Source organism: Ciconia boyciana, unplaced genomic scaffold (assembly GCF_034638445.1).
Source record: "Ciconia boyciana unplaced genomic scaffold, ASM3463844v1 HiC_scaffold_49, whole genome shotgun sequence".
NCBI classification, from domain to species: Eukaryota; Metazoa; Chordata; class Aves; order Ciconiiformes; family Ciconiidae; genus Ciconia; species Ciconia boyciana.
Genome location: NW_027328417.1, coordinates 71709 through 84508, shown reverse-complemented (window position 1 = coordinate 84508; position 12800 = coordinate 71709). Strand labels below are relative to the sequence as shown.

The following is a 12800-nucleotide window of genomic DNA, read 5'->3' as shown; positions in this document are numbered from 1 at the left end:
AGGGGAGCGAAGCGGATGAGAGAGTGAAGAGCTGGGGTGGCTTTTATACTGGTCCTGCACTGCTCCCAGGTCCAGAGGAAGCCTCTGTGGAAGTAGTAATTTTCTGAGAAGCTCATCTGAAATGCAAAACATCCCAGCTAATGATACGGGCTGTGTTTTGGCTTCCTGCACGGCTGCCTTTTCATTTCCTTGTTTGGTCGTGCCCGCTCGCTCCCCCTTGGAGGTTCCTTTTCATTGCTGGGGTGGGAGACCTAAGGATTCCTGGGACAGGAGCACATCAGTGCCAGCAGCAGATGAGTCCCAAGTGCCGGAGGGGTCGCGTGCAGGCTGGGGACATTGGCCTGGGGCACTCGTGTGGGCTTGTTGGCAGCCCCACTGGCAGAAAGGGCCCAGCTGCTCCCAGCCCTGCAATCCTCGCCTGCATGCCAAAGGGTTCCCGAGCGGGACAATGTGCCGCGTCCCCTTCCTCCCACCCTCCAAGCTCTCTCTGATGGTCACTGGCAGGCTGCTGCAGCTTTTGACTGTCTTCCTCCTAATGCCGCTCTGGGGAGGCCTTTGTGTGCCTGTTGGGCCTCCTCTGCTCTCTAGGCTCTCTCCGGGGGGTCCCCTACAAATACCAGCGCCGTCAGCGTGTCTGGAGCCTTGTCCTGCCCCAGCGTGCTCCAGCCCTGCCCTGCCGAGGGGCTTCCTCGTGTGTCCTCGGGCGAGTCCACAGTTGCTCACGTGTAGGCAGGAGTGCTTGCTTACTTGCCCTTGTGTGCATACTGGAGCAGCGTGGAAGGAAATTCCACCCAGGCACGAGGAAAAACTCTTCTACTCGGAGGGTGGCCAAGCCCAGGAGATATTGCCCAGGCAGGTTGTGGAGTCTCCATTCTTGGAAATATTCAGGACTACACGGGCCAGCGTCCTGATCAACCTGCTCTCGCTGACCCTGCTTGAGCAGGAGGGTCGGACCTGACCATCACCTTCCAACATCAACGATTCTGGGATTCTGGGCCTCGGTGATCGGCCGCTCATTGGTCACGATGCTCAGGATGCCACTGCACTTCCTATCTATGGAGAGGACAAGCTTCTTTGGCAGCTGTGTGGCCCAGCCCTTCCTGCTCGCAGTCATGGCCTACGAGCGATCTGTGGCCACGTGCCAGCCCCAGGGATCCCCCGTGTCATGCGAGGGAAGGTCTGTGCCATTGCGATGGCAGGCCTGAGGGCTGGGGCCACTCTCCCCTCGCTGGCCCCAGTGGCACTCACCCTATGGTTGCCCAGCCGCAGCCCCAATGTCATTGACTGCTTCTTCTGTGAGGTACCGCCCATGCTGGCCTGTGCTGAGCGCTGCCGGACTGGTGTGCTCCTTGTCTCCAAAGGTGGTACCAACTCCCTGGTGTGCAACCCGGCCTTGTTGGGCTCCTGTGGGGCGATTCAGCTCTCCACCTGGCAGCAGATATGAGAAGAGAGACGCAAGGCACTTGCCACTTAGCTGTGGTTATGCTGTTCTTCAGGCCATGGTCCCTGATCTTCGCCCGCCTCACTACCAGCCTCTCCCGGCACAGAGGAGTGTCCGTCTTCAACGGTGCTGGTGCTGCCTCTCCTCAAGCCACTGATCTAGAGCCCGAAGAAACACAAGGTGAGGGAAGGAGTAAGAAAGTGGGAAACAGAGTGGTATTCACCAGGATGTGCAAGGATGCTGGAAGGACTGGGAGCATCCAACTGGGGCAAGTTTCTTTCTGGAGGAGGGGAGGTGGGACGGAGAAGGAGGGGTTGCAACGACAGTGGAGAAGGATCACACACTGGATGGGAAACATGCAGAGGAGAAACGGGAAAGGAAGGCAAGGGAAGGCAAGGGAAAGCAAGGCAAGGCAAGGCAAGGGTAGGCAAGGCAAGGCAAGGGTAGGCAAGGCAAGGCAAGGGTAGGCAAGGCGAGGCGAGGCAAGGGAAGTGAAGGGAAGGCAAGGCAAGGCAAGGCAAGGCAAGGCAAAGCAAAGGAAGGGAAAGCAAGGCATGGCAAAGCAAGGCAAGGCAAGGCAAGGCATGGTATCGAGCTCTTTTGATGGGTGTCTTTCATGAGTTGTTCTTCATCCACAGGGACCCCTTGGCTTTTCTTGACGCAATGCCCATGTGTAAGAGCCATATGTGGAATTACTCTGATGAAAAACGTAATTTGCAGGCAGTATGTGTGATTGCCTTGATCACAGAGTACATGGCTTCTGTGGTGAATGCATGGCTGCTCTGGAGGTGCGAGGTGGTGCAAGCCAGCTCGTGCTTCCTTGGGACTTGGTTGTCGGTGGTAGGGCTCTGTGGGCACCTCATGGTACAGTCAGTGGGACCAACTGGTGAGCAAAGTCCATCCCAGTACAAAGGACTGCTCGCAGGGGAAGAGATCCGTGAAGAGGCTTGCCAGCTGCTCTACAGAGACAGGACTCTGGTCGAAATGGCTGGCATTTGCTCCGAGTTTTCCATGGCAGCCCCTCCGCTTTGTGGGGACAGCACCTGGGTAGTTATGGTATGAAAAGGCACGGAGAAGTCAAGAAGAGGAGGAGCTATCCCGTTAGGGGATCGCCGCTAAAATGCATGGCTGATGGATTAGGCGGTACAGACAGGTGTTCCCTGTGGGACCCCGTTGACAATCTTTCTACCCTTCCCAGCGTGCTGCCTTCCGCTCCTCCATACAAAATACAACCGGTGTCATGGGTGGTGGCCTCAGCCCAGTGGCCTTCTCCCAGGGAAGAAAGAGAGACGTACCATGTGGGCAGAAAGCCCGCGGAAGAAGGAAGTAGAGCTGCATGTCCCGAGAAGTGCTGGATGGAGAGGGCGAGGTAGAGATTGGGATTGGCGTCATGGGAATGGCGTCATGGGCTGGGAAAAGCAGCACTGCTCAGCATGGTGCTCTGACACAGATGCTACCCTGCCTCTGGCTGTGCGCCGGGTGGCCAGAGAAGTCGACCAGGGAGCCTTTTTCCCTGCTGGAGATGGCTGTGAGGGTTGTGTCCCTGGCCGCCTCCTGTGTCTCCTTCTGCCTGAGCACTGCAGTTCCAGTTCTGGGAACCGTCAGCAGGTTCCTACCTGCCTGCCGTAGGTGCGCGGCTCCCCTTGGGCAGCCTGGCCTGGGCTTTTACAAGAGGCAGCAGTTTTACAAGCGGGTATGAGTGCCTGCGAGGATGTTCAGGGCCCTTGTGACCGAGAGGAGTTTGAAAGGTCGAGCTGTGGCCTGGCTGCAGCAGCTGGAAGCTCCCAGCACTGGAAAACCTGGTCCTGGCCCTGGGGAGCCTGGGGCCCAGCACAGGTGGCAGCTTGATTCCCTTAGTTTGGCCGAGCAAGTGCTTTAACCACTAGGCGGTGTGAGTAGAAAAGGTCCCTGGGGCAGAGGTGTGAGAACCCAGGCAGCCCTCAGAGTGTTTTGCTCCACCCTTTGGGCTGAGGTTTGGAGGTGGCTTTGAGCTGGCAGAGGGAGGAGAACACAGGAGCTGGCAAGCTTCAGCTGCCACTTCCTGGGAGCTCCTGGGCACCTTGTGGAGTGGGCAGCGTGACACGGTCCAGGTTTACCCGGCAGCCTTGGTGGGACTGGCGGAGGCTGGTGAGACAGGGGTGTCAGGCTGGGGAGGAGCAGGGCAGTGGGTCGGTGGGACTGCCAGCGCGGGAGGGGGAAGAGGGAAGTCCTGAGCCTTCGGCAAAACCGGGAGCTATCCTTTTGGGAGAGGGGAGTCTGCAGATGGCGCGTGGCAAAGGATGGGGGACGTGTTGTGAGCAACGGGCGTGAAAGGGGGAACAAGACCCTACGCATCCCTTTTGCCGATAACGCAAATCCTCCTAGGTACTGTTTCTACGTGCGTGCCTAGAGAGACAGAGAGTGAGCTGTCAGGAAACAGACCACATCTGCACTTAGAAACTCCGCCTCTTCTAGCTGTGCTGGAGGAAATGCTGGCAGCCTGACTGGGGATAGACCAGATCCCTGCAAGACCTACAAGGAAGGCTCAGTCAACGCAAGGAGAGCTGAAATGCTGCAGAAGCACCGGCTTGTAGTTGGAAGCCACAAAGGGAAGTGGGCGAGGAATAGCCCACCTCTCTTCCTCGGCTGAGGGAGAGAGAGGTTGTAGCTGGAGACGTCTTGTGGCCAGAGGTGCACCGGGGAGAGACGCACAGGGGCCCGTGAGGAGCAACCTGTCTGACAACCAGGACCACCACCACCACCACACCTGCCACAGGGAGAGGGGCCCTCCTGAGGCAAGAGCCGCCAGCCAGGGAGGGCTCACAGGTGCTGCTGGAGGCAGAACCAGCTCCCAGTGCCACCACCAGCAGGCAGTGCGGCCGGGGAGATGGACTCCTCACTCAGACAGTGGTTGGGCTCCCGCATCATCTGCAGGGCGTGCTCAAAGGCTGAGGAGGGCATTTGTGTGCGGGGATGCAGCAAGGCAGGCCTCCGGGAACACCGGTGGCTGTCCTTTATGCCCGCAAGATCTCCCCAGAGCGACACCTTTCTCTCTGGAAGCCAGGGAGAGCGTGCGGAGAGAGAAGGACCACGCAGAGGCCCAGGCTGGGATGCAGCAGAACTTTAATGAGTTGAAAGAGGGGAAGGAGGTCCTCTGAGTGGGGCCCACGGTGCAGGGAGCACCAGGGGTAGCTAGGAGTCTTTGCCCCTTGGCCAGGGTGGAGTTCGCACGTGGCGTCTGCCTGCCTGCCTGCCTGCCTGCCTGCCTGCCTGCCCCTGAGAGGGAGAGGGGCAGCAGGTCCTTCCTCGCATGGGGCTTAGCAGGTGCTCACAGCCCAGGGCAGCAGAAGACAACAGAGAAAAGAGAGAGAGGAAAGAGAGTGAGAAACAGGCACGTTAGACGAGGGCCATGTTTTCAGAGGGCCCAGGCACGCCTCTGCCTGCCTGCCTTTGCAGGTGGAGCGGTGGATGCTCAGCCCCCCTGAAAGAGATGGCCAGGATCTCTGTGCTCAGTCCACTACCATCTTCTGGGTTCCTGGGGGTCCTTCTGCGGGGCCGCCTGTGGCAGCTTTAGCAGGGGAGGCATGTTCTGCCGCAGTAGCGGCTGGAAATGCCAGAGAGGTCACAGCACCCGGAGTTGATGGGCACTCCCTGAGAGCTGAGGATGCTGCCAACGGCAGCGGAGGTGGAGGATCCCACAACGGTGTTCTGTGGGAAGGAGCTGAGGATGGGTCCGGGCAGGGTCACCACCACGGGGGAGGGCTCGATGACGACGGTGGAGTTCTGGCACTGCCTGACACAGGGCTCGGTGCAGCTGTTGGCCAGCGGGGTCGGGCCGCAGGGCTGGCAGGGCAGGCACTGGTTGTAGCAGGACATGTCTTGGGGCTGGAGGTGCACCTGGGAGAGAGGGCAGGCGGGAGCACGGGGGTGCGTGAGGAGCAGCCTGTCCGCCCACCACGAGGGAGCCAAGGCATGTGCTGGGCGGGGAGATGGAGGCTGTGCAGGGAGGCGCACACACCTCTTTGCCTGTCCCCCTGGGCACCATGCAAAGAGAGCCAGGCCCAGGAAAGCTCTTTCCTAGACAAGAGCCCCAGAGTCCCCTCAGCCCAGCCCCAGCCCCTCTCCACGCCAGACCTTCTCCCCGCTTCCCTCCCAGGAGTGGCAGCCCCAAGCCCCAGTATAGGACAGAGCTTCCAACTCACTTGCTTCCGAAGGAGAAGAAGGGGAGCGAAGCGGATGAGAGAGTGAAGAGCTGGGGTGGCTTTTATACTGGTCCTGCACTGCCCCAGGTCCAGAGGAAGCCTCTGTGGAAGTAGTAATTTTCTGAGAAGCTCATCTGAAATGCAAAACATCCCAGCTAATGATACGGGCTGTGTTTTGGCTTCCTGCACGGCTGCCTTTTCATTTCCTTGTTTGGTCGTGCCCGCTCGCTCCCCTTGGAGGTTCCTTTTCATTGCTGGGGTGGGAGACCTAAGGATTCCTGGGACAGGAGCACATCAGTGCCAGCAGCAGATGAGTCCCAAGTGCCGGAGGGGTCGCGTGCAGGCTGGGGACATTGGCCTGGGGCACTCGTGTGGGCTTGTTGGCAGCCCCACTGGCAGAAAGGGCCCAGCTGCTCCCAGCCCTGCAATCCTCGCCTGCATGCCAAAGGGTTCCCGAGCGGGACAATGTGCCGCGTCCCCTTCCTCCCACCCTCCAAGCTCTCTCTGATGGTCACTGGCAGGCTGCTGCAGCTTTTGACTGTCTTCCTCCTAATGCCGCTCTGGGGAGGCCTTTGTGTGCCTGTTGGGCCTCCTCTGCTCTCTAGGCTCTCTCCGGGGGTCCCCTACAAATACCAGCGCCGTCAGCGTGTCTGGAGCCTTGTCCTGCCCCAGCGTGCTCCAGCCCTGCCCTGCCGAGGGGCTTCCTCGTGTGTCCTCGGGCGAGTCCACAGTTGCTCACGTGTAGGCAGGAGTGCTTGCTTACTTGCCCTTGTGTGCATACTGGAGCAGCGTGGAAGGAAATTCCACCCAGGCACGAGGAAAACTCTTCTACTCGGAGGGTGGCCAAGCCCAGGAGATATTGCCCAGGCAGGTTGTGGAGTCTCCATTCTTGGAAATATTCAGGACTACACGGGCCAGCGTCCTGATCAACCTGCTCTCGCTGACCCTGCTTGAGCAGGAGGGTCGGACCTGACCATCACCAGAGGTGCCTTCCAACCTCAACGATTCTGGGATTCTGGGCCTCGGTGATCGGCCGCTCATTGGTCACGATGCTCAGGATGCCACTGCACTTCCTATCTATGGAGAGGACAAGCTTCTTTGGCAGCTGTGTGGCTCCAGCCCTTCCTGCTCGCAGTCATGGCCTACGAGCGATCTGTGGCCACGTGCCAGCCCCAGGGATCCCCCGTGTCATGCGAGGGAAGGTCTGTGCCATTGCGATGGCAGGCCTGAGGGCTGGGGCCACTCTCCCTCGCTGGCCCCAGTGGCACTCACCCTATGGTTGCCCAGCCGCAGCCCCAATGTCATTGACTGCTTCTTCTGTGAGGTACCGCCCATGCTGGCCTGTGCTGAGCGCTGCCGGACTGGTGTGCTCCTTGTCTCCAAAGGTGGTACCAACTCCCTGGTGTGCAACCCGGCCTTGTTGGGCTCCTGTGGGGCGATTCAGCTCTCCACCTGGCAGCAGATATGAGAAGAGAGACGCAAGGCACTTGCCACTTAGCTGTGGTTATGCTGTTCTTCAGGCCATGGTCCCTGATCTTCGCCCGCCTCACTACCAGCCTCTCCCGGCACAGAGGAGTGTCCGTCTTCAACGGTGCTGGTGCTGCCTCTCCTCAAGCCACTGATCTAGAGCCCGAAGAAACACAAGGTGAGGGAAGGAGTAAGAAAGTGGGAAACAGAGTGGTATTCACCAGGATGTGCAAGGATGCTGGAAGGACTGGGAGCATCCAACTGGGGCAAGTTTCTTTCTGGAGGAGGGGAGGTGGGACGGAGAAGGAGGGGTTGCAACGACAGTGGAGAAGGATCACACACTGGATGGGAAACATGCAGAGGAGAAACGGGAAAGGAAGGCAAGGGAAGGCAAGGGAAAGCAAGGCAAGGCAAGGCAAGGGTAGGCAAGGCAAGGCAAGGGTAGGCAAGGCAAGGCAAGGGTAGGCAAGGCGAGGCGAGGCAAGGGAAGTGAAGGGAAGGCAAGGCAAGGCAAGGCAAGGCAAGGCAAAGCAAAGGAAGGGAAAGCAAGGCATGGCAAAGCAAGGCAAGGCAAGGCAAGGCATGGTATCGAGCTCTTTTGATGGGTGTCTTTCATGAGTTGTTCTTCATCCACAGGGACCCCTTGGCTTTTCTTGACGCAATGCCCATGTGTAAGAGCCATATGTGGAATTACTCTGATGAAAACGTAATTTGCAGGCAGTATGTGTGATTGCCTTGATCACAGAGTACATGGCTTCTGTGGTGAATGCATGGCTGCTCTGGAGGTGCGAGGTGGTGCAAGCCAGCTCGTGCTTCCTTGGGACTTGGTTGTCGGTGGTAGGGCTCTGTGGGCACCTCATGGTACAGTCAGTGGGACCAACTGGTGAGCAAAGTCCATCCCAGTACAAAGGACTGCTCGCAGGGGAAGAGATCCGTGAAGAGGCTTGCCAGCTGCTCTACAGAGACAGGACTCTGGTCGAAATGGCTGGCATTTGCTCCGAGTTTTCCATGGCAGCCCCTCCGCTTTGTGGGGACAGCACCTGGGTAGTTATGGTATGAAAAGGCACGGAGAAGTCAAGAAGAGGAGGAGCTATCCCGTTAGGGGATCGCCGCTAAAATGCATGGCTGATGGATTAGGCGGTACAGACAGGTGTTCCCTGTGGGACCCCGTTGACAATCTTTCTACCCTTCCCAGCGTGCTGCCTTCCGCTCCTCCATACAAAATACAACCGGTGTCATGGGTGGTGGCCTCAGCCCAGTGGCCTTCTCCCAGGGAAGAAAGAGAGACGTACCATGTGGGCAGAAAGCCCGGGGAAGAAGGAAGTAGAGCTGCATGTCCCGAGAAGTGCTGGATGGAGAGGGCGAGGTAGAGATTGGGATTGGCGTCATGGGAATGGCGTCATGGGCTGGGAAAAGCAGCACTGCTCAGCATGGTGCTCTGACACAGATGCTACCCTGCCTCTGGCTGTGCGCCGGGTGGCCAGAGAAGTCGACCAGGGAGCCTTTTTCCCTGCTGGAGATGGCTGTGAGGGTTGTGTCCCTGGCCGCCTCCTGTGTCTCCTTCTGCCTGAGCACTGCAGTTCCAGTTCTGGGAACCGTCAGCAGGTTCCTACCTGCCTGCCGTAGGTGCGCGGCTCCCCTTGGGCAGCCTGGCCTGGGCTTTTACAAGAGGCAGCAGTTTTACAAGCGGGTATGAGTGCCTGCGAGGATGTTCAGGGCCCTTGTGACCGAGAGGAGTTTGAAAGGTCGAGCTGTGGCCTGGCTGCAGCAGCTGGAAGCTCCCAGCACTGGAAAACCTGGTCCTGGCCCTGGGGAGCCTGGGGCCCAGCACAGGTGGCAGCTTGATTCCCTTAGTTTGGCCGAGCAAGTGCTTTAACCACTAGGCGGTGTGAGTAGAAAAGGTCCCTGGGGCAGAGGTGTGAGAACCCAGGCAGCCCTCAGAGTGTTTTGCTCCACCCTTTGGGCTGAGGTTTGGAGGTGGCTTTGAGCTGGCAGAGGGAGGAGAACACAGGAGCTGGCAAGCTTCAGCTGCCACTTCCTGGGAGCTCCCTGGGCACCTTGTGGAGTGGGCATGGACACGGTCCAGGTTTACCCGGCAGCCTTGGTGGGACTGGCGGAGGCTGGTGAGACAGGGGTGTCAGGCTGGGGAGGAGCAGGGCAGTGGGTCGGTGGGACTGCCAGCGCGGGAGGGGGAAGAGGGAAGTCCTGAGCCTTCGGCAAAACCGGGAGCTATCCTTTGGGAGAGGGGAGTCTGCAGATGGCGCGTGGCAAAGGATGGGGACGTGTTGTGAGCAACGGGCGTGAAAGGGGGAACAAGACCCTACGCATCCCTTTTGCCGATAACGCAAATCCTCCTAGGTACTGTTTCTACGTGCGTGCCTAGAGAGACAGAGAGTGAGCTGTCAGGAAACAGACCACATCTGCACTTAGAAACTCCGCCTCTTCTAGCTGTGCTGGAGGAAATGCTGGCAGCCTGACTGGGGATAGACCAGATCCCTGCAAGACCTACAAGGAAGGCTCAGTCAACGCAAGGAGAGCTGAAATGCTGCAGAAGCACCGGCTTGTAGTTGGAAGCCACAAAGGGAAGTGGGCGAGGAATAGCCCACCTCTCTTCCTCGGCTGAGGGAGAGAGAGGTTGTAGCTGGAGACGTCTTGTGGCCAGAGGTGCACCGGGGAGAGACGCACAGGGGCCCGTGAGGAGCAACCTGTCTGACAACCAGGACCACCACCACCACCACACCTGCCACAGGGAGAGGGGCCCTCCTGAGGCAAGAGCCGCCAGCCAGGGAGGGCTCACAGGTGCTGCTGGAGGCAGAACCAGCTCCCAGTGCCACCACCAGCAGGCAGTGCGGCCGGGGAGATGGACTCCTCACTCAGACAGTGGTTGGGCTCCCGCATCATCTGCAGGGCGTGCTCAAAGGCTGAGGAGGGCATTTGTGTGCGGGGATGCAGCAAGGCAGGCCTCCGGGAACACCGGTGGCTGTCCTTTATGCCCGCAAGATCTCCCCAGAGCGACACCTTTCTCTCTGGAAGCCAGGGAGAGCGTGCGGAGAGAGAAGGACCACGCAGAGGCCCAGGCTGGGATGCAGCAGAACTTTAATGAGTTGAAAGAGGGGAAGGAGGTCCTCTGAGTGGGGCCCACGGTGCAGGGAGCACCAGGGGTAGCTAGGAGTCTTTGCCCCTTGGCCAGGGTGGAGTTCGCACGTGGCGTCTGCCTGCCTGCCTGCCTGCCTGCCTGCCTGCCCCTGAGAGGGAGAGGGGCAGCAGGTCCTTCCTCGCATGGGGCTTAGCAGGTGCTCACAGCCCAGGGCAGCAGAAGACAACAGAGAAAAGAGAGAGAGGAAAGAGAGTGAGAAACAGGCACGTTAGACGAGGGCCATGTTTTCAGAGGGCCCAGGCACGCCTCTGCCTGCCTGCCTTTGCAGGTGGAGCGGTGGATGCTCAGCCCCCCTGAAAGAGATGGCCAGGATCTCTGTGCTCAGTCCACTACCATCTTCTGGGTTCCTGGGGGTCCTTCTGCGGGGCCGCCTGTGGCAGCTTTAGCAGGGGAGGCATGTTCTGCCGCAGTAGCGGCTGGAAATGCCAGAGAGGTCACAGCACCCGGAGTTGATGGGCACTCCCTGTGAGTTGAGGATGCTGCCAACGGCAGCGGAGGTGGAGGATCCCACAACGGTGTTCTGTGGGAAGGAGCTGAGGATGGGTCCGGGCAGGGTCACCACCACGGGGGAGGGCTCGATGACGACGGTGGAGTTCTGGCACTGCCTGACACAGGGCTCGGTGCAGCTGTTGGCCAGCGGGGTCGGGCCGCAGGGCTGGCAGGGCAGGCACTGGTTGTAGCAGGACATGTCTTGGGGCTGGAGGTGCACCTGGGAGAGAGGGCAGGGGGGAGCACGGGGGTGCGTGAGGAGCAGCCTGTCCGCCCACCACGAGGGAGCCAAGGCATGTGCTGGGCGGGGAGATGGAGGCTGTGCAGGGAGGCGCACACACCTCTTTGCCTGTCCCCCTGGGCACCATGCAAAGAGAGCCAGGCCCAGGAAAGCTCTTTCCTAGACAAGAGCCCCAGAGTCCCCTCAGCCCAGCCCCAGCCCCTCTCCACGCCAGACCTTCTCCCCGCTTCCTCCCAGGAGTGGCAGCCCCAAGCCCCAGTATAGGACAGAGCTTCCAACTCACTTGCTTCCGAAGGAGAAGAAGGGGAGCGAAGCGGATGAGAGAGTGAAGAGCTGGGGTGGCTTTTATACTGGTCCTGCACTGCCCCAGGTCCAGAGGAAGCCTCTGTGGAAGTAGTAATTTTCTGAGAAGCTCATCTGAAATGCAAAACATCCCAGCTAATGATACGGGCTGTGTTTTGGCTTCCTGCACGGCTGCCTTTTCATTTCCTTGTTTGGTCGTGCCCGCTCGCTCCCCTTGGAGGTTCCTTTTCATTGCTGGGGTGGGAGACCTAAGGATTCCTGGGACAGGAGCACATCAGTGCCAGCAGCAGATGAGTCCCAAGTGCCGGAGGGGTCGCGTGCAGGCTGGGGACATTGGCCTGGGGCACTCGTGTGGGCTTGTTGGCAGCCCCACTGGCAGAAAGGGCCCAGCTGCTCCCAGCCCTGCAATCCTCGCCTGCATGCCAAAGGGTTCCCGAGCGGGACAATGTGCCGCGTCCCCTTCCTCCCACCCTCCAAGCTCTCTCTGATGGTCACTGGCAGGCTGCTGCAGCTTTTGACTGTCTTCCTCCTAATGCCGCTCTGGGGAGGCCTTTGTGTGCCTGTTGGGCCTCCTCTGCTCTCTAGGCTCTCTCCGGGGGTCCCCTACAAATACCAGCGCCGTCAGCGTGTCTGGAGCCTTGTCCTGCCCCAGCGTGCTCCAGCCCTGCCCTGCCGAGGGCTTCCTCGTGTGTCCTCGGGCGAGTCCACAGTTGCTCACGTGTAGGCAGGAGTGCTTGCTTACTTGCCCTTGTGTGCATACTGGAGCAGCGTGGAAGGAAATTCCACCCAGGCACGAGGAAAACTCTTCTACTCGGAGGGTGGCCAAGCCCAGGAGATATTGCCCAGGCAGGTTGTGGAGTCTCCATTCTTGGAAATATTCAGGACTACACGGGCCAGCGTCCTGATCAACCTGCTCTCGCTGACCCTGCTTGAGCAGGAGGGTCGGACCTGACCATCACCAGAGGTGCCTTCCAACCTCAACGATTCTGGGATTCTGGGCCTCGGTGATCGGCCGCTCATTGGTCACGATGCTCAGGATGCCACTGCACTTCCTATCTATGGAGAGGACAAGCTTCTTTGGCAGCTGTGTGGCCCAGCCCTTCCTGCTCGCAGTCATGGCCTACGAGCGATCTGTGGCCACGTGCCAGCCCCAGGGATCCCCCGTGTCATGCGAGGGAAGGTCTGTGCCATTGCGATGGCAGGCCTGAGGGCTGGGGCCACTCTCCCTCGCTGGCCCCAGTGGCACTCACCCTATGGTTGCCCAGCCGCAGCCCCAATGTCATTGACTGCTTCTTCTGTGAGGTACCGCCCATGCTGGCCTGTGCTGAGCGCTGCCGGACTGGTGTGCTCCTTGTCTCCAAAGGTGGTACCAACTCCCTGGTGTGCAACCCGGCCTTGTTGGGCTCCTGTGGGGCGATTCAGCTCTCCACCTGGCAGCAGATATGAGAAGAGAGACGCAAGGCACTTGCCACTTAGCTGTGGTTATGCTGTTCTTCAGGCCATGGTCCCTGATCTTCGCCC

At 59.6% G+C, this 12800-nt stretch overlaps 2 pseudogenes; both read right to left on the bottom strand.

The window, feature by feature from the left end:
* Positions 1-4990: 4990 nt before the first annotated feature.
* Positions 4991-5756, bottom strand: LOC140645936 (feather keratin Cos2-3-like; annotated as a pseudogene).
* A 4872-nt stretch (positions 5757-10628) lies between these two features.
* Positions 10629-11393, bottom strand: LOC140645939 (feather keratin Cos2-3-like; annotated as a pseudogene).
* Between the last annotated feature and the right edge of the window lie 1407 nt (positions 11394-12800).